At 48.0% G+C, this 21,140-nt stretch overlaps 1 pseudogene; it reads left to right on the top strand.

Annotated features, from left to right (window-relative positions):
* The first annotated feature begins 16,379 nt into the window (after nucleotides 1-16,379).
* On the top strand, nucleotides 16,380-16,748 carry LOC132241997 (large ribosomal subunit protein eL31-like; annotated as a pseudogene).
* The last annotated feature ends 4,392 nt before the right edge of the window (nucleotides 16,749-21,140 follow it).

The following is a 21,140-nucleotide window of genomic DNA, read 5'->3' as shown; positions in this document are numbered from 1 at the left end:
CGGTGGGCAGTTGGGCTCCTGTGGTTGCTGAAGGTGGCAGAATGATCTGGTAGCCAAGACTATCTGCCACATCTTTGGACAGGACATCCTGTCTCCAGGCCGCAGCACCTCTCCCCTCCACACCTGTCTTCTCCTCCAAGCCAGCCCAGCCCCCGCTGCCAGAGACCCTTCCGGAAGCCTTATCCCGTCTTAGCTGGGCACTCAAGGCCCCGATGGCTTAGCTGTCCTCTTAAGTTCTAGGCTTATTTCCACTTTATGCAACTTAGCCTCCATCCTTTGTTATGTTGAAAACTATGATATCTAAACCATCCCACCTTCCCAGGCTCCGTTCAGAGGACATCTCCGGTTGGAAGTTTCTCTGAGTACTTTCCCCTCTGGCTTCCATGACATTTTGTTTTTATCCCTTTGACCACTACTCATTCAGACTTATAGTTATGTATGTGCATATTTCCACCCGTATTCCACACCCACGGGTCAGCACCACCTCTGGGCCCCATGGCCCAGTTCAGAGCCTCACAGAGCTCAGACCAGCCATGAATACTGAGGATCTGTCCTGGGCAAGACGCCTTCATGTCACAAGTGAGTTGACACCAGAGGTCACCTTTGCTTCTGTCCTCAGAAGAAAACGGAAAAGAGAGGGCAAAAGACAGGCACAGACATGTGAAGGAGCCTTTGAGAGGCAGGAGAAAGAGAGGAGCTGTGTGTTTATTTCTGGTTCCTGAGTTGTTTATTATCAGCTTCTCTCACATTACAGCACGCCCTTCACATCCTCACTGACAATTACCCAGGAAGCATTCAACTCATTTCCTCAACTCCAACTGCCTTTAGTACAGTCTAATTTTAACATGACTCTCAGTTGGTTTTTGAGGATGCAAACAAGCTGAAATGACAGATGCCTGCTGCCTGTCTGTCTCTCCGTCTGTCTGTCTGCCTTTCAATGGTGGGCCTGGTGGTGTGCACACACTGGGGGCTGCTACTCCGCCCCTGCTCTGCGAAAGCTAGTCAGACAGATCATAGGCCTCCCCCTGGCTCCAACAGGGAAGTGCCAAAAAAGCCTGAGAGTGAAATAACCACTGAGGGGTCCTCCGGTTCATTCTGCTCCTGGTGGACTTCTGGCCTTGGGAGAGAGATCCAGCAGTCTGCGGCACCTGCCCCAGGTTTTACCACATTCACATCAAGAATTTCTTTTTGCTGTACAGTAGCCCCCTATCCATGGGTTCACTGGCCATGGTTTCAGTTACCCATGGCCACCGTGGTCTGAAAATATTAAATGGAGAATTCCAGAAATAAACAACTCCTAAGTATTAAATCGAGTGCCTTTCTGAGCAGCATTGTGCTCCATTCCTCCTGGGATGTAGCTGATCCCCCTGCCCAGCTATGCACACTGCATAGGTCCCTGCCCTTCAGTCACTCCGTCACCATCTCTGAGATCAGATCCACTGTCGCGGTACTAAGTGCTTGTGCTCAAGTAATCCTTGTTTACAAAAGCAAGAGTAGTGCCCCTTGCAATTCGGATGTGCCAGAGGCTGTAAAGTGCTTCCTGTGAGTGAGGAGGCACGTATGTGTAGGAAAAGCATAGGGTTCAGTACTTTCCCTTGTTTCAGGCATCCACTGGGGGCCTTGGGACCTGCCCCCCGTGGACAAGGGGAACTACTCTACCTCGTTCCCCCTGCTCTAGTTTCAGCTGTCTTGTGTTTGTTTCAGTGGAGACAAAGAATTGTTTTTATGCTCAATTTTGCTCTCTCTTATAAAAAAAAACCTCTGTTCAAAGAGTTATATATCAATATCTTCTAACTTTGAATAGTATATATATATATATATATATATATATATATATATATATATATATATATGTATATATACATATACATATATATGTACACAATAAGATACATAGTTTGAACAAGATATTATATATATATTGTGCCTTCCAGTGTACTAAGTATTTCTTCCACCTATGTGGTTTCATTTACTCTTCACAACAGTGCCGTGATTCCCATACCTTTGCCATCTCCTTTTTCTCAGTTGAAAGGAAAGAAGGTCTGTGAAGTGAAGCAACTCTGCAGAGCTGCACAGCATAAGCCAGCCTGGGACTGACCTCCTGGCTCTACCGCCAGCATTTCCAGGAGACTAGCCTGTCTCTCCTCAGTGTCTTCTAAAGGTTGTTTTGCAATGGGTAGAACTGGCCTCACACCATTCAGTGCCTCCCCCACCTGTGGAACTGTTCATCCATTTGTTGAACAAATATTCATGGAGCGCTACTACATGCTGGGTGCTGGATGGATCTTAAACACTGCAGTTGACTAATTAAGTAATTAAATCCAATTCTGATGAAAACTGCATTAGAACCTGTCACCCTCTGATTTCTCTATATTCTATCTGCATAGCCAAACTCTACCCTCGCTCCTGCCTTCCTCCAACCTCCGCAAATCAATCATAGCCATTTGTTCTCAGAAATTGCACTCACTTCACCAATGCACAGTGGAGGGTTCATGACCGACAGCTGAGTCTTGTTTTTCCTTAAGAACTTCTAGACCAGCTGTGGGCAAACTACTGCCCGCAGGCCGGATTCGGCCCGTTTGAAATGAACAAAACTAAAAAAAAAAAAAAAAAAAAGACCGTACCCTTTTATGTAATGATGTTTACTTTGAATTTATATTAGTTCACACAAACACTCCATCCATGCTTTTGTTCCGGCCCTCCGGTCCAGTTTAAGAACCCATTGTGGCCCTCGAGTCAAAAAGTTTGCCCACCCCTGTTCTAGACGGTTTTTTGAAGAGCATCAAGTCTCCAACCTAGGGTGCATCTAGAAGTGCGAAGATTTTCCAAAGGGGTAGTGAGCATGCTACATGAAGGGAATCAGTATCTACCAAGGCCACATCCAACACACCCTCCAAAACTGGCTGCCTGGAACCTGCTCTTGTTGAGATGTCATTCTGCTTCCACCTTCCCTCACCCGTTTGACAATCACCTTTCCCTCCTTCTACAAAAGAAAAGCACTCCTTTCACTTGTTGTAAATCTACACTAATAAAAGAGAAAAATCGTAATTGGCGTACGACGCTACCCTTTTCATTGGCTAATCAAGGCTATATGCAAATTAACTGCCAACTAAGATTGGCAGTTAACTGCCAACAAGATGGCGGTTAATTTGCATATGTAGGCACAATGCAGGGAGGCGAAAGGGAAAGCAGGAAGAAGCCCCCTGCCACTGACAGTGATTGGAAACCCAGGGGGGAGCTAAGAGCTGGGGGGCTGGGCAAAGGCGGCCCTGGGGCCACCTTTGCCCTGCCCCCCAGCCATGATTGGAGAATCAGGTGCCTTTTCTGCCCTGGCCAGTGATAGCAGGAAGTAGGGGTAGAGCCAGCGATGGGAGCTGGGCATGGTCAAAGCTGGCAGTCCCAGGAGCTAGGGGTCCCTTGCCTGGGCCTAAAGCAAAGCCCATGATCATGGGGCCGCTGCAGCTGCGGGTCCCTGCTGCCCGGGCTGGATGCCTCAGCCAGAGGTGTCCTGCAGGGGCAGGGGCGGAGCCCGCGCGATCGCGGCGCCCCCTGCTGCCACTGCAGGTCCCCGCTGCCCGGGCCGGACGCCTAGGCCAGAGGCATTAGGCCTGGGCAGGGGCGGAGCCTGAAACCGCAGGGAGCTGGGGCTCCCCTGCCCAGGCCTGACACCTCTGCTAGAGGCCTCAGGCCTGGTCAAGGGGCCGATCCGGTGATTGGTGATCGGAGGGTGATGAGGGTCAACTCCTCTGGCCGAGGCATCAGGCCTGGGCGGGGGGCTGGGGATCCCCTGCCCAGGCCTGATGCCTGGGCCAGAGGCATCAGGCCTGGCTGGGGGGCGGAGCCTGGGATTGGGGGGATATGATGGTCCCCCTGCCCAGGCCTGAAGCCTGGGTCAGAGGCGTCAGGCTTGGGCGGGGGGTAGAGCAAGCGATCAGAGGGAGATGGGGGTCCCCTGTCCAGGCATGATTCCTGGGCCAGAGGCCTCAGGCCTGGGCGGGGGCCAGAGCCAGTGATCGGGGGGAGATGGGGGTCTCCTGTCCAAGCCTGACACCTCTGGCGGAGGCGTCAGGCCTGGGCAAGGGGCCGATCAGGCGATCGGAGGGTGATGGGGGTCTACGCCTCTGGCCGAGGCATCAGGCCTGGGCAAGCGGCAGAGCCAGCAATCAGAGGGGTCTGGGGGTCCCCTGCCCAGGCCTGACGCCTGGGCCAGAGGCATCAGGCCTGGGCTGGTGGCAGTACCAGTGATGGGGGGAAATGAGGGTCCCCTGCCCAGGCCTGACGCCTCTGTCAGAGGCGTCAGGCCTGGGCAAGGGGCCGATCAGGCGATCGGAGGGTGATGGGGGTCTACGCCTCTGGCTGAGGCATCAGGCCTGGGCAAGCGGCAGAGCCAGCAATCAGAGGGGTCTGGGGGTCCCCTGCCCAGGCCTGACGCCTGGGCCAGAGGCATCAGGCCTGGGCTGGTGGCAGTACCAGTGATGGGGGGAAATGAGGGTCCCCTGCCCAGGCCTGACGCCTGGGCCAGAGGCATCAGGCCTGGGCTGGTGGCAGTACCAGTGATGGGGGGAAATGAGGGTCCCCTGCCCAGGCCTGACGCCTCTGTCAGAGGCGTCAGGCCTGGGCAAGGGGTCGATCCTGCGATTGGAGGGTGATGGGGGTCAATGCCTGAGAGCTCCCAGTATGTGAGAGTGGCAGGCTGGGCTGAGGGACACTCCCCCCCCCCCCCCCCACACACACACAACCAGTGCACGAATTTCGTGCACCGGGCCCCTAGTCTTATTATAATGCACGATTTGTGCAAAAGTTAAAAGAAAACCACACCTCCATACCATCAAGAAAAGAGACAATTCAAAATATCAATATGTCAGTCAGGGTTTAGTGCAAAAACCAGAAAGCTACTTAGAGACTTAAAGCACAAAGGGACTTCAAGGAGCATGCAGGTGCAGCATCTAGGCTGGGTCCGTGGGCTGATTTCCAGAGCAGAGAGAACTCATCCATAGGGAGCTCATCTGAGCTTCCCCCAGAGCAGTGTTCAGCCGGGATGGAGCCGCTGTCACTACCCCAGCAGCCCCCGCATCCCAGGGAACTGGACATGGGACCCAAAGCTGTGATCCAAGGATTGCGGAGTGAAGCCAAGAAGTGGCCATTGCCACGAGTATCTCCTGACGCGCAGGAAGCTGAAGGACAAACCTGGCACCTGCTGCAGGGAGTCTTGCCTTTCCCGACCTGGGGCAGCATCTGAGGCCTTGGCAAGGACATTTCTGTCTCCCTTCCTCCTGTCAAATTTCACATGAAGGCATCCAACAGCAGAAATGAACTATGCCCCCAATCCTGCATTTCAGGGAGCGCCAAAAATGTGTCAGATTTTTATCCTCTCTAGATAGGACCGTGAAACGGAGGTGTGAGCAACAGCAATATCTGCCCAGCTGGTGTCCATGAACCTCTTTAATTCAGGTGCCATAAACTTTTGGACCGCTCGCTCCTTCCCTTGCCTTTCACATGCTTTTATTAAAGACGAGGGGCCCGGTGCATGGATTTGTACACCAGTGGAGTCCCTCTGCGTGGCCTGTGGGGATCGGGCCAAAACTGGCAGTTCAACAACCCCCGAGGGATGTAGTAGTGTGCGAAGCAGCAGGTGGCCTGGTAGGAGCCTGAGCCAGGGCCAGGCACTGCGCCACCACCGCTTATCCTGGCCCTGCTGCACCTGCTGCCTCCACCCGCCGCTGCCCAGGCTCACTGCCGCTCCGCTGTGGTCTCCACACCCATCCTAGGGTGATATGAGAGCACCCATGGTCCCTTTGATGAGCACTAACCACCAGGGGGTAGACGCTCAGCGCAGGAGCTGCCCCCTGGTGATCAGTGTGCTCACTCAGTCCCAATGCTGGTCCTGGTCTGGATGGGGAAGGGGTGCACAGGGGGAGTGTCCATGGGAGAGGCTCGTGCTGCCGCAGCTGCACTCACCAGCCATGAGACCGGTCAGCTGAGCAGTGCTCCTGCTGTGGGAGCACACTGATCACCAGGGGGCAGCTCCTGCGCTGAGTGTCTACCCCGTGGTGGTCAGTGTGCATCAAAGCGACCAGTCAAACGGTCAAATGGTTGAACGGTCAATCAGTCACTTCGGCTTATAGATAGATAGATAGATAGATAGATAGATAGATAGATAGATAGATAGATAGATAGAGTAGAGTATGTTGGGTTGTTTTCAACCCATGGGCTGATAGGGATGATGAATTTTAATGTAACAATCTTCCATCTTGAGGTGAGCCCAGGAGCTACGAGCAGCGACAGCATCCATGAGAAATTTTAAGGCAGCTTAATTTACATCGGCCAGGTCACAAATTATGTAGCTTAGAATTAGAATGTTCAAGATTTATAAAAAGCTAGCTGGGAAATACCAGTCTCCTGTGAGGCACACAGTCTGCATTCTCATCGTTCTGAATAATAAGAGAGAAGTTGGTGAGTGGCACTTATTCACCCATGACTCAGTCACGACTCAGTTGCATACTTTGCGTGGTTGCAAGGAGGAGAAGGTGCAACTTCCACAGTTACTTCCAGCTGTTCAGTATTACACCTCTGAGTCCTAGGAACACATACTACAGATGTATCCATATTCATTTTCACTTGGGCGCAGTCTCCTTCTTGTCAACCACTTCTCTGCTTATTTATTCATTCCTACCATAAGTTAATGAGATTCAGATTAATGAAAATATATTGTGGGTCCTACTGTAAATAACGCTCATAACTCATAATAACAATCATGAATAAATATGCTAGGTAAGCTTTCCATTTGCTAGTCACTTAACACTGTCTCTCCTGTTATTAATGTTGTGGCAATAATTAATATTCATCCATGCCCAAGTAAATTAATTGTCAAAAGGAGTCCCATGTGTCTCATTAAGAGATAATTTTTCCAAAATATTTTGCTTTGCATATTTAATATTTTCACTAAATTTTTAATGTATGTATATTGTTTTGATCAATTATATAATACTAATATTATACCACTATTTAAGAAGAAAACACCATTTACAGCCTTATGGTTACGAAAATTTTTAAAACTTAGTATGTGTATATAATATATATAATAGTGTTCCAAAACAATGTATATAGACTCCATTTTCACTCCTTTTCAGGTTTAACTGATTTGTAATAATGGGTGAAGCCAGACTAAGTTTTGAACAAAAAAAATTTATCCTAAAGTGCCACTGGATTTTTTTTATGGGGATATATTAAAGATAAAGTTACAGCACAAACCTGGCAACAGTCAACAAACTGAAGGCACACAAATACCAAACAAAATGATTCTTGATGTTTGTGGTTCCATTGCTTCAAGTTATCAGCAGGCCTGGGCCAGAACAGTCACCAGTTTGAAAATTGGCACTGATGACAAAAATTATTTATTTCTGTAGATTCTTTTAAATTTTTTAATGAACTGTATGTTAATAAAACTGCCTTTATAATCATTGAAAGTGTGTATATATTTTTGGGGGGATACCCTGTATATATGATAAGGTAATCAATGAAAGTCTTTAAAGCATAAGAATAGTTAATGTTATAGGAAAATTCTCGGAGGAAGTGACCTGGAGCTTGGGGAGAAAAGGAAGTCAGGGGAAACCCCTGCCTGTTAGGGAGGCTTGACTTTGTGGCGCTGCTGTTTCCGGTAGATGAGGGTGAGTATCACATGCTATGGAACCTAGTTTCCTTCTGACACCTTTGAAAGTGTAGCCATTTTATTATAAAACAGCAACATTTATAATAACCTGGAAATACATCCTATAAAATTATTTAAACTTACAGACAAGGTTTAGATGTCAACTTAAAAATATGCAAGGGAGCAGTACAGTGTTCTTCTCATTTTTTTAGGGTGCCCCATGAATAAAACTGTTGGAGGGCTCTATTCCAGAGTCAGCTGTGCTCCACCTTCTGTCCACATGCTGTCCCATGGGGGGCCTGTCAGATCCAGGCTGAGGAGAGGGGCCAAGAGCAGAAGAGAGAGCAGCTTCCCAAGCTCATTCAGCACAGGCCCCCAAAGCCTCAGCCAGCAAGGCTCCAACTCCAACACTCCTGAGCCAACCTTCTTCGCCCCCCCCCCCATTTATTTTCTTCTGCATGTTAACCCAAACCTTAAACAAGTTTGCTTGCTTGTTTATTATCTTTCTTCCTCCTCTAGACATTAGAAGGTAAACTTCAGGGTCAGAGACCTCCTGTGCTTTTTCCCTGTTGGGTCACCACTGTCTAGCACAGCCCCAAGCACATGGAAGGCACTTCATGAATGTTCAAGTGCATTAAGGTTGACTGCAGGACTGAATGGGTGATGGAAAGGTCTCTGACTCCTTAATGTACCTGAACTGATAAGGCCTCTGTCTCCCTAGTACAACACAACTATCCTGGGCACTTTCCCTCTCTACACTCAAACTGACATGTTCATTCATTCATTCATTCATTCATCCATCCATTCATCCTTCAAACACTTAGTGGGTATGAGCCAGACACTCTCATGGGTGTGAGGGAGCTAGCAGTGCAGGAGAGAAACTGACTTTATTTTTTTATTTTCTTATTTTATTCTTTATTGATTAAGGTATTACATATGTGTCCTTATCCCCTCATTACCCCCATGCCCCACTCATGCCCTCAGAGGAACTGACTTTAAACAAATAAACAGACATAGCTATATTCACCTCTCTGATGGCCGGTGAAGGAAAAGAACAGAGGACCAGGACAGAAAAACAGGATGAGAGTGTCTAATTTAGAATGTGAGACCAGCAAAGACCTAAAAGATGAATCTAGCAAGGATAGAGGTTGTTTTACAGGCAGAGAGAAAAGTGTGTGCAAACAGTGGGAGACAGGTGAGCGAGGAAGAGGTGGCCTGGCCTAAGATTGCAGGGTGGGTAGGGGCCAGAGTGTGTAGAACCTGGTGTGCTTTGTGAAGGAGTTTTGTTTTGATTCTCAAGGCTGAGAAAATCCTTGAAGAGTTATGAGTAGGGGAGTCACATAACCCCATTTATTTTAAAAAATATCTCTTTGCTGAGTAAAAAACAGGTTGAAGACTGGTAGGAATGGAGACGGAGACTAGTTAGAACACTCTTTAAGATGTGCAGGGTAGAGATAGGATGATGGTAGCTTCGACATAATTTCTGTCCCTCTGAGATGTACACCCATTGACAAGATCATTCATTCACACATTTGTTCATGCAGGAACTCATTAGTAAGAACCCGATATGACAGGTGATGGGGATACAGCAAACAAGACAGACATGGTCCTTGCCTCCAGGAAAGCTTACAATCTAGAATTGGAAACAGACATCAAACCCAAACTTCCAGTTTTCCAGCACCTGAGGTGGGCCCATCGAAGGGGAATGAGGGAGGTCTAAGAAAGCCAGGAGAGGCACCTGATCTGACTTGGGATGTCAGGGACAGGCAAGAGAAGTCTAGACCAGCATTACAAATTCCCAGGTACACATGAACTGACCCTGCGTCTGCCTTGTGTTCACCTAACTGCCTACTGACTAACTCCACTAGGTTGGCCTTAGTCTTAGTGTGGCCCAAACTGAAAGCTTTGTCTATGGCCTGCAACTGTCCTCAGGCCCAAACCTTCCCCACAGTGTAACCTTTGACTCAAAGAATGACACTTCTATCTACACAGTTGTTCAAGCCATAAATTCTGGCATCCCTCTCTTACCCTGAATAGCCACACTCACCAAGTCCTAAGTTCAACTTTGCAATAGCCTCTTCCCTTTCTGTCTTCTCTCTAGCCCATGGCCAACCCTCTGCTTCAGGTCATGAGCATCTCTTGCCTCGATTGCTGTGATAACCCCTACCTGTCCTCTCACCTCCAGTCTGCCCGCCAAGCCCATCCCAATGCATTCAGGTGGCTTTTCAAATGTGTACTTCTACCTGGTGGGCTTCCTTTGGTCTCATCCTCAAGCCTTCGCTTGGTTGTCAATTCCTTTGGGGACAATCCTCTGACCCTTTGCCTGGTGTAGCCCCTCCACCCCATGATGCCATAAAACTGGGCACTTGCCTTTCACGTCCATGGTCAACCTCGCCTTCCCCATCAGACTAAGCTCCATGAGGTCTCACGTCTTTATACACAACTCCCTCCCCACCAAACAGAAATTTCTCACAAAGGTCATTTCACAAGGAAGATGTGATCCCTCAGCTGGAAAATCTGGGAAGATTGTCCTGATTGTGCTTAAATGAGAAGCTCACAGCAGGCACACAGGTGGCCCTTGCCCAGCTCAGCTTTGCTCTTGCCAAGCCTCATCCCTTCTGCCTTTCTCCTTTGCTTTCCCTCCTTGCAGAGCTCGCTGCTGTGACCACAGATGGTGAGAGGAAACACAATTGATATTGCTTCATTTGGTTTGAGAGTGCCGTGACAGAAGGAGATGAACTATCTCTCTCTGCACCCCACCCCCAAATCTCTTCTCCTTTGGTTTGTGAATCTTTGAAGACAAGTATCTGAAAGGGGCTGACAGGCAGGTGCTGGAGAGAGGGAGAGAGCCGAGGAGAGGAAGCTGCTAATGCATCTGTGGCTATTACCAGCACAACGACAATTAGAGTTATGCAGGCACTTCAGTTGGGGAGGAAGAAGAAAGAAGAGAGAAGAGAAAGCATCTTATCTGTCAGAGGCGATAGCAGGGTCTGAGGAGCTTGGGCCTCTCACTGCCTCCGCAAGTATTTCAAGACCAAGAAAAAAAGCAGCCTAACTAGGTCTGTCTGGACCGGGGAGCAGCACCCTGGCCTGGCAGTGTGACCTACGGTGCTCCATATTCTTTCCATTGCTCCTCTGGGAATTGACACCTGTAGACCCTTCCACAGAAATTTCTATCGACTCTGAAGGGTGGGTCTGCTCTGTGATTCTGCCCAGGTTCTGAGGGGTTCCCGGGGTTCCTGTTTCCACCCTGAAAGTTCAGTGATCCCTGAACTCTGCTCCTATTTACCTGAGCCTTTCACTTCTTCAGGCCATATGTGATCTTGATTTTTAAAATTTTCATTTCAGTGGAGAAAGATCCTAGATAGATCCTAGAACTGAAAAGTAAGGAGAGAACAGCCACACAGGCATATCTTAGGAAACACAGAGGCACTATTGTCTGGGGGGAGAGAGAGAGAGGAGATTAGGTAGACATCCAGCACGGAGTCTTATCGAAAATGAAGCCAGAGCTGGAAAATGTCATCTGACTTCAGCTGTGTCTGCTGCAGAACTGAGGGCAGCTCAGCCCCCCATCCATCCCATCCCCCTTTGGGAGGGTTCACGCTCTCCTCAGAGGTAGGCAAGCAGAGAGGCAACAGAGCAGCCAGATAAGCTCTGCTGTTAGTTTCTGGGCAAAGGCAGGCAACACTGTGTTCCCTCATTTTCTAAAAGGCTAGGTTCCGCTACCCCCACAACTTCTTGTACCCCAAGACACACACACACACACACACACACACACACACACACACACACGCTGCAGCAGCAGCTTTTGCCAGGCAGCCATATCAGGTAGCCTACATCAAATTCACTAGCTAACCAAAGGGAAGAAGCTAAAATCCAGCCCAGGGCTGGTTGTGTCTCAGCTCCACAAAGGCTCCCAGTCACCACAGGCCTTGCTTCTCTTGGAAAATAACAGTGACAGAGCAGCTGAGAGTCATTCAGTCCAATCTGGGTAGGCATTGTGCTAAGCACATTGCAAGACTTTTCTTTCATAATCCCCACAACAACTCTCTGTGGTAATTTCAGTTACTAATTCCAACTATTGGATGAAGAGATCAAGGCTAGAAATTAAACAGGAAAACCAATCAAGCCAGACAAAAGTCACGCACAGGCCTCTAAGAAGGCTTCTCTGACTTCCCACAGCTGACTTGCTAGCAGACACCCTTCCTTTGGGTTCTAGTAGGATCAGAGCACTTTTCACACAGCATAATAACTAAGGGTTTATCTTTTATGACCAAATTCTCACCAAAAGAATGTCAGTGGAAGCTACCTGTGCAATTTCCCAGCCTGTGTGTACCTGCTTGTGATCTGGCTTTAACCGTGTAGATAGGACAATGCCCCACAAAAGTGGTTTTCAAAGTTGAATGATATTGGACTTAATGCATAGCCAAGTTTAGGAACCACTGCTTTAGAAGATGCTGGGCAAAAAAAATTGGAAAGAACCTGGATCCCTGGGTAACCGAATGGAGCAGAATCTCCTGCCAACTGGGAAGATTCACCTTGAACAGTTATGTGAGAGAGACATCAACCTCTAATTACTCTCACAAATGCCATGGAGGAGACACTTGAGGAGTTAAAAGGAGCATTTGGATGCCTGGAATGTCAACCATTGCTCAAGAAATACAAAGGAAGCAGCAATCATTTGCTTGAAAATACACACATGCATGCCAGTGAGAGTGGGAGCACACACACACACACACATACACACATGCACACACACGCATACACACACTTACACACGCACACAGCTCTCACACTTTTGCTTCATGGCTCTCTCTATCCCATTCATCATTAGGGTGGCAATAAGCTACAGCCCCAGCTTTTTTGGCTTCCCACCAGACTCCGATTAATGGGGAACTTCTCCACCCACTTTCTTCCACTCCACGGCAGGCTGGGCTTCAGCTTCCTTCTTTATATTCCCCTCCTGATCCCATAAAGCAATTAAAGACACATTTTTTGTAGGCTGCCTTTTCTGTATTCTCTCCTAGAACCTGGCTGATATTCTGTCTGGTTCTTGATCTGCAAGTTTCAGTAGGTGAGGAAATCCCATAATGCAACAATCATCTGTGGACTTGGGATTGTAGTATAAATCTCAGATAGGTTCCTGCTCTGGCTGATGCTTGGATGTGTAAGCCTAGGCCAGCTCAGTAACCTTGGAGGTTAGGAATAGTGCTCCTGGCAAGCAGGGGCCTGAGAGTGAGGATTACTTATGAGCAGAGGAATGGTGGGCAGGAGTTGCCAGGGACCCAATGTGGTAGAGCCTACTCCAGGACCATGGACAGGGAAGGGCTGTCCTGAGGAGCACATGGACAGAAAAGGGCATCTGAGGGCACTGGGAAGAAGCTACGGCCCCACTTGGGAAATCAGCACCAAGAGAAGACACCTCAGGCCTCATATCCATCCAAGAAGAGATAACACTCCTTGAAATTTGGGGCCAAAAATAGAAATTATCAGTAAAAACCATGCGTGCAAAGATACAAGAAACACAGGAAAAGGCCCTAGCCATAAAGTGACTTTCATCCTATCGGACAAGAGATGCTACAGGGCTCCATGAAAGAGGAGGCACTACAACCCAAGCTCTAGGACTGAGTGCTAGTATTGAATAGTATTACTCCCCTTGGAGCTTTGGGCAGATCACTGGTCCTCTCTGAACTTCAGTTTCTTCATCTACAAAATGAGTGTGATGGTAATACCTTCTCTACTGACTCTACTATGGTATTAATAAGATTAATTAAGATAATGTGTATGAAAGTAAAGAGTAAAACATGATTGTGATAAATAGTCACATGCTTTGATTCTCTACTGGCTTCTAATGAAATTTTAGTGCTGAGTAAAAAGAGTTTATTAGAAACGCTACTCATTAAATACTTCCTGGAGTATTGTTGATTTTGTTATTTAAAAAAGAAGCCAAGTAAACTTGGTGGCTGATATTCAGAGGAGAATGGAGAGGCCAGGAGGAGAGGGGAAGGGCCAGGATTCAGAGCAGATGTGGATCACCAGGGCACCTCAGGGATCTTCTTATGGATACTCCTGCTTCCCTACAGCTGGTCTAGAGCCCTCACGATAGACCAGGGGACTGTGGAGGATAGAGAAGAACATGGAATCAAGCCAGTGAGCCCTGGGAAGGGCCATTGGCTCTCAGATTCTCTTCCTCACTGTCTAGACAGGTCAGTTACAGTGTCTGCTATGCCCGTTGCCCCTGTCTCAGGATGCTGTCCTCCCATACCTCCTGCATCTCCTCCCACATCTTGTGAGCAGTCATGTTTTATATTGTGTAACATCTTCTCAACTGAATATAGATGACTGACAGGCTTCTGACCCAGGGGTAGCAACCAATCGATAGACTAGCCAGAGGCCAGCTAATGGTAATTTCTCCACAAAGATGACTGATTTGGAACAATATGGAAAGAACTTGGCAGTTAACAGTGAACACAGAAGCTGAAGGATCATGAGGTAGAGCAGGGGTGGGCAAACTTTTTGACTCGAGGGCCACAATGGGTTCTTAAACTGGACCGGAGGCCGGAACAAAAGCATGGATGGAGTGTTTGTGTGAACTAATATAAATTCAAAGTAAACATCATTACATAAAAGGGTACGGTCTTTTTTTTTTTTTTTTTTTAGTTTTATTCATTTCAAACGGGCCGGATCCGGCCTGCGGGCCGTAGTTTGCCCACGGCTGAGGTAGAGTCTGGTCAGGGGAGCATGAGGAGCCATGAGCAGGTTCTGAGCAAGCAGAAGCATGAGATAGAGAGAAGTCAAACAGAGCAAAGAGTCGGACAGTCAGGTGGTAGCAGGAAGAGGATTGGACAGATATGAAGAGAGGCCAATGCTTAAAAGAGCTGAGATGCCTTGGTGACTTCGCCCTAATGCTACTGCTGAGCCCTGGAACCCCTGGGGTCTGAAGCACCTCGGACCTGGCTAATCCTGGGGCCTGCTCTGTCCAGAGTCTGTTTGCATAGTTTCTCCAGAGTTCCTGGAAGACCTGGCTTTGTGGCTGGGTTTCTCATTTTCTTATCCCATGAGGCTCCTTACTACAAATGCATTGCTTGAGAAACCCTGATTGAGTCTCCACTTCTTGCAATCCAAGATACTGAACTAACAAGCTGCCTTCTAAAATCTGGAAGAGTGATTTTCAGAACCTAGGGTCACTGGCAGGCCCCCAAGATGCCTCCCTTGTTTTGAAGCGGAGCCTGGCCCTGTGGTCTTGGAAAGCTGGCCTTGAATGCCCAGAGCTCCTATTCCTGGAGCCCAGTTTGGAGTCCTCACCAGCCAGAACTGCTGATGAGTATATGCAGTCTGGCTCGTGTCCCAGCCTGGACACCAAGCTCCATCTATGCTCATCTCCACTCCCTCAACAGCCACCCTTTGGCCATCCCTCCAGCCTAGGCATGTGCATGCTTGTGGTGAAGTCCACTCATGGAAGGGTAGACCCAGTGAAGAGGCCATTATAGGCCTTGAAAGGTAGTTCAAGTCTATTTGGACTGGGATCCCAAATACTTGAATGTGGTCCAAAGGGGGTATGGGCTGAGGGTAAGTACTGTCTTTAGTCTTTATAGCAAGTACCCATCAAGAGCTGCAGCTCTGCTTCTTGCTGGGCTGTGGATAAGAACGCTATCACTATGAGACCTTGCTAGGTGCCAGGCACCTTCTAAACAAGGTTTTTATATTAACTTACACGTGGTTAAACCGCCCTGAGCTATCATTACTGCTGCTTTACAGCTCGGGAGACTGGGGCCCAGAGAGATACCCAACTTGCCCAGGAGCACACATTAAGCTGCTGGGTCAGTGCCTCCTCCAACAAACAGCGGAGAGCCTGAGCCATGGTCCCCCACAGCAGACCCCTCCTCACCTCCAGCAGGGCTGTGAGGCACAGAGCCTCTAATCACCCGGCAACATAAGAGCACATCCGCTGAGCACAACTGCTGTAAGAAAGCACGTGCTCTTCATTGTCTAATTCAGGATGATGCCGAATGTTCAGCAGATCCCTGGCCTGGCCCATCAGCCTCTGTCTTTGTACCCCCTTCCTTCAAGCTTCTGCTTTCCTGTGGGCAGCAATGCCCATGTCCTGAACCGTTTCTTCCCTGTCCTTGAGCGGAAGCTGGCTATACAAGGTGGTTGTGGGCTGTCGCCAGCCGGATCTGGCTGCCTCCCTTTCCAGGTTCCTCCTAGTTCCATAGGCCCAGAGCCTGCCACTACCTCTGCCTCAGGCCATAACCCTCACCAAGGTCATGGATGCTGGGGTCTGACAGGCTGGGGTTAAAAACTGACTGCACTTATACGTCAGTTATGGCGCCTTTGTCAATAATTAATTTCTGCATGTGTAACATGTGGGTAATAATATCTGCCTCACAGGACTGTGGCAAGGATTAAGTGAAATAAAGAAAGTAAAGTTCTTAGCTCAGTGACTGGCACACAGACAAAAATGCTCCTTGCTGTTATTAGTTCTGGGATAAATGTATGAGCAGATATTCTAGTAAATACTCTTCCCTCATCGCCTGATAAGAGGGTTTCACCTTCACTCAGCTCCTCACCCTTCCTTTCTAACTCTGAGGCCATCTCCATGCAGCAGACTAGTTCCTGCACCTGCGGAATGCTGAATCACTGTGAGGGTGTCTGTGGACAGACTTAGTCAGAGAAGCTGGGTTCATCTATATGATCAATTAAAAAGGGGACCCAACTTGGGCCCAGCATAATGGCTCCTGCAAAGAAGGGTGGCAAGAAGAAGAAGGGCCATTCTGCCATCAATGAGGTAGTGACCAGAGAATACATCATCAACATGCACAAACACATCCATGGAGTGGGTTTCAAGAAGCATGCCCTTGGGCACTCACAGAGATCCAGAAATTTCCCATGAAGATGGGGACTCCAGATGTGCACCATTGGTACCAGGATCAACAAAGCTGCCTGGGCCAAAGGAATAAGGAATTCCCAATACTATATCCAGGTGCAGTTGTCCAGAAAATGTAATGAGGATGAAGATTAACCAAATAAGCTCTATACATTTGTCACCTACATACCTGTCATCACTTTCAAAAATCTACAAACAGTAGATGAGAACTAATCACTGAGCTTTATTAAGAAAATGCCTGTGGGGAAGGAGATGGGGCTGGGAAGGCGAGGAAGAACTGTCAGACCTCAATGCAGGTCTGGCACCTGAAGGAGACAGAAGGGAAGTGGGGTGGAAGCACTGTAGTCTGGCCTGCCATGCAGTCTGAGGAAGGTTCATCCAACCCATTAAGAGTCCTTGACTCAAAGTCGGCTGATAAAGGGGTTCCCGTCTCCCAGGAATGGGTCTGCCTTAGCATCTCAGCCACACACAAGCAGTGATGGGAAAAGCCCGTGGAAGTATGGTCTTGATGAAGCAGTGCCTGTGGATTTCAATGGACAGCAGCCAAGGCCATTGGTCAACAACCGGGGCACAGTTAGTAAGGGGGCAGGGGGCACATTTTCTCAGCCACTTAAGAAGGAAAGAGAGAAGACAGAGCCATGGGCAGAGGCCAAGGTATGAATTAGTGGAGGGAGCTATAGAATAATAGAATGCAGAGCTGTATGGGGATAAGAGTAGTAAGAACATAAAAACTGCTGGAAATTATAAATTATAATCTCGTAATATTTCTTAAGATACAAGTTATAGATTTGGAATTCTTTATATTTTTGGATACCCTGAGCTATGCCTCCAATGTGATTGAGTCTGAAACTAGTTTTAGTATTTACCAATTCATCTCATAAAATATGGTGTCTGCAATGTAGCAGACATGGTTCTAAGTGCTTTATAACTATTAACTCATTTAATCCCACAACAAGTCAGTGATGTGTGATTGTCATGCTCTTCATACAGATTAGGAACTGGAGCACAGAGAGGTTGAATAACACCTGAAGTCACAGCTGGGAAGTGGTGGAGCTGAAATTTGAACCCGAGAGTCTGCACTCTTACCTGATATACCATCCCTGGCCACCACTGTGTCTTCTCTTTTAATTAAATTTATTGGGGTGAATATATATATATATTGAGTGGCCAGATTATTAAGACCACCTGATGTTTGTAGGCAAGTTAGCCATACACTGCATTGTATGGGATATGGAAGCCGAAGACCTGTTCGAACACCTTTGCTGTCTGCAGTTACCAAGATAAAAAGTCTCCAATTCGCACAGGAACACAAGGATTGGGCAGTGGAACATTGGAAAAAAGTCATGTGGTCCGATGAATCATGTTTCCAGTTGCATCATGCAGATGGCAGAGTGAGAATTTGGCGGAAACAACATGAAAGCATGCACCCCACATGCATGAGTAGAACCCTTCAAGCTGCTGGGGGCAGTGTTATGGTTTGGTGCATGTTTTCCTGGCATGATTTGGGCCTTTTAATTCGTGTGGAACAATGTCTGAATCGCACAACATATCTAAGTATCATTGCTGATCAACTTCAATCCCTAGTCAGGGGGCATACAGAAGGCAATTGATCACTGTTTCTCTTTCACATCGATATTTCTCTTTCTCCTTTTAAATATCAATTTAAAAAAAACATATATCCTTCAGTGAGGATTAAAAAAATAATAAAATACTACTTCTAAAAATAAGAGCACCATGGCCATCAAGAGGTGGAGTGAATGCTCCATTTTGCCAGGCCCCCAAGTTCTGCCCACCCCTTTGGTCATCCGTACCAACCCAGGCAGGTTCAGCACTGAGCACAGCATTCTACATGGTGCAACGGGTGATGTGGCTGACTCAGCAAGGAAGCTGATTGCATCTTTGGCTTTTCAAGAGATTATTATAAGCAGCCAATAGGAAAAAAAAATTTTCATGTTAAAGAATCACTTCTGCTCCTAAACCTGCTGTGTTGTTTCTGCATATTTTCAAAGCATTTAGAATGTATAAGAGGTATTATTTATGGGAATAAATAACAATATTTATGGGCTTTTCATTGAGAGTGTGATCAGCTTTGTGCAATCCCCTGCCCACACTGGGCAGCAGGCCTCTGGGAAAGTCCGGGCTGGGTCCCACGTGGTGGATCCGAGTCCCACACACCTGCTCCAGAGCTTTTCCAGCACAACTGGCTCCGACAGGTCTGCTGCTGGCTGAAATCCACCCCACACACCAGGGAGAAATATTTTAGGGCTTTCATGACACCATAGAGAGAATTAATCAACTAGGTTTCTTCCATGGTGTCAATCTCCTGGGAGTCCCAGAAGCAGGAAGTTCGGATTGGAAGGAGTCTGAAGGAGACAGGTGGTGTGAGGACCAGTCTGGCTTGAGCTTAGTAAAGAAATGCTTTGGTAGGTGGAGGAAAGAGAAGGGGAAGGAGATGGAGGTACAAGGCTAAGTCACCCTATAAGTTGCCCTCTAGAGTTAGCCCTGTCAGCTTCCTTGCCCAGTGGTCCTCTCATTTCCCACCCCAGGCCAGCCCTGTCCTCTAGCTTCAGTGTTTTGCTGCCAAGGCAAACCATCGTTCTTCACCCAATCTCAAAACCACCCGACCCTCCTCCAGTGAGTATCCTCTCTTGTTAAAGGATTTTAAGAATTGAACATTTGAACATGATGTTAAATTAGGTTCTGCTCAGGATGGGAGCATATGGGGCATCTTGCAGGATCCTCAGTGCCACCAGCGTTCTCCTCATGAGAAACTCCAAGGTTCTCCTGTAGGAAAACGTCACTCTGAAGGAAGGAGGGTCCGGGGGAAACGATTCTCCTGGAATCAGATGTCAGAATGATGCTGAGTGCAGGCCTGATGCCTGAGCTCCAGGTATGGAGCCTGCTGTACAAGAGGAAGTCGGGATGATGATGGTGGTGATGGTGGTGACCAGGAAACACAGCTTTAAAAGGACTGCAGTGGCTGGGAGAGGGCTCGGCAGCACCGGCGGCCAGTGGCAGCTGCAGGAGTGGCCTTCAGCCTGGCGGGCACTGTGAACTCCGGCAGCAGCTCGAGATGAAGGTAGGAGGAAAATGTCTGACCCACCACAGGGGGACCAAAGGTCCATGTTGTAAAAACCTTGTTAGATCAGTGGGACATGCTCTGTGGACTCCAAGAACCATTAGCGGAGGTATAAAAAGGATTGGAATTCCTGCGAATGGGAGAGCAGAGACAGAGAAACCCTGACGGCCCTGTGTCACCCCCACCTGGTGTGGCTGGGCAGGGAGGCGTCTGACTGAGGAGGGGAGAGTGGGCCTCACGGGGTTGTGTGGCTTCTTCTACTTACAACGCTCTCTTCACACAATGATCGTTTTTCTCAGATCATTGTTGGGAAGCGCTGGCAAAGGCTCTAAGGGACAAGATGGTATGTGTCCCTTTTACCCCCAAACTGTACATTTACTGGCTTGTGACACCTTCTTGGCAAAACACTGCAAAGAGTCAGCTCATGGTATGTATTTTACCAAATGTTCAAACATTTTCTTTAGCATAAAGTTATAATGCTTCCCAGAAAGGGGTGGTCGGAGGGGTACTCAATCAATAGAGATGGAGTTAGTTAGTTCATTGCAATCTCAATGATCTCAGTTCCTGAAACCGTGGGGCAGCTTTTAAAAATAACTCTTCTCACCGGCTGGTGGTTTCTGCGTGTCACGAAGATGATGCCAGTTGTTGGGGATTGGCGTTAAGTGTAGCCTCAGGCTCACATTGTCTAATTAGACACCATCAACCTCAGCATAAGACTTTGCACTGTGGCTTGCAAACAAGGAATAAAAATAATAGTGTCACTGGGCAGGCCTTCCCTCCTCCTACCTCTGGGAAGGCCTTCCCTCCTCCAACCTCTGGGAAGGCCGCAACTCAAATGATCTGTGATGAGGTTACACAGCCCTGTTTCTCTGGATTCCTGCTCCTCTTTCAGGGGCATTTCTTGCCCACACTGTTGAGAGTGTTGTCTGAAGTCTGTCTCCCTGTGAGCTGAAGGGAGGGGAGCCAGACTCTGAAAGCATGAAGTGCTCTGCTGTTGCACCTATTAATCCTCAACCAGCTCTCAGTCCTTCCGCCGCTCCATTCCCTATTGAAACCTCATTGTCATCCGTGCAATGGTTTCTCTCCTGACTTCTGTGCTCCCCAGACTCCTGCCTCACCTGTACTCAGTGGCAATGCCGAGGAGAGCCCATTTCCATCAGCCTCTCCAAATACACCTCAAATCTTACAGAGGCTCTTGTTGCGCAAGAACAATTTATATTTGTCATTGAGATATAAATAGTATCTTTATTCAGTGGTATCCCCTTTTATAATCGCATACACTGCAAAACCAAACAAACAGGGTTCCAAGCAAATGCTCCTTCAAAACAAAGCACTAGGTTCCAACTCTTTGGCAAATCTCCACTCCTGCCTGATGAATACACTTCTCATCTGGCAAAACACCTCCCTCATGAGGTGCCGGGCTCTCTGGTCTGCAGAGCCAACTTCCCGAGGGAGGAGAATATTATATCGTGTTATCTTGAAATTTTTTTCATTGCTGTTGTTATTGTTGAGGTAAAAAAAAAAAA

Source organism: Myotis daubentonii, chromosome 9 (assembly GCF_963259705.1).
Source record: "Myotis daubentonii chromosome 9, mMyoDau2.1, whole genome shotgun sequence".
Taxonomy (NCBI): domain Eukaryota; kingdom Metazoa; phylum Chordata; class Mammalia; order Chiroptera; family Vespertilionidae; genus Myotis; species Myotis daubentonii.
This window is presented reverse-complemented; position numbering and strand designations above follow the sequence as displayed.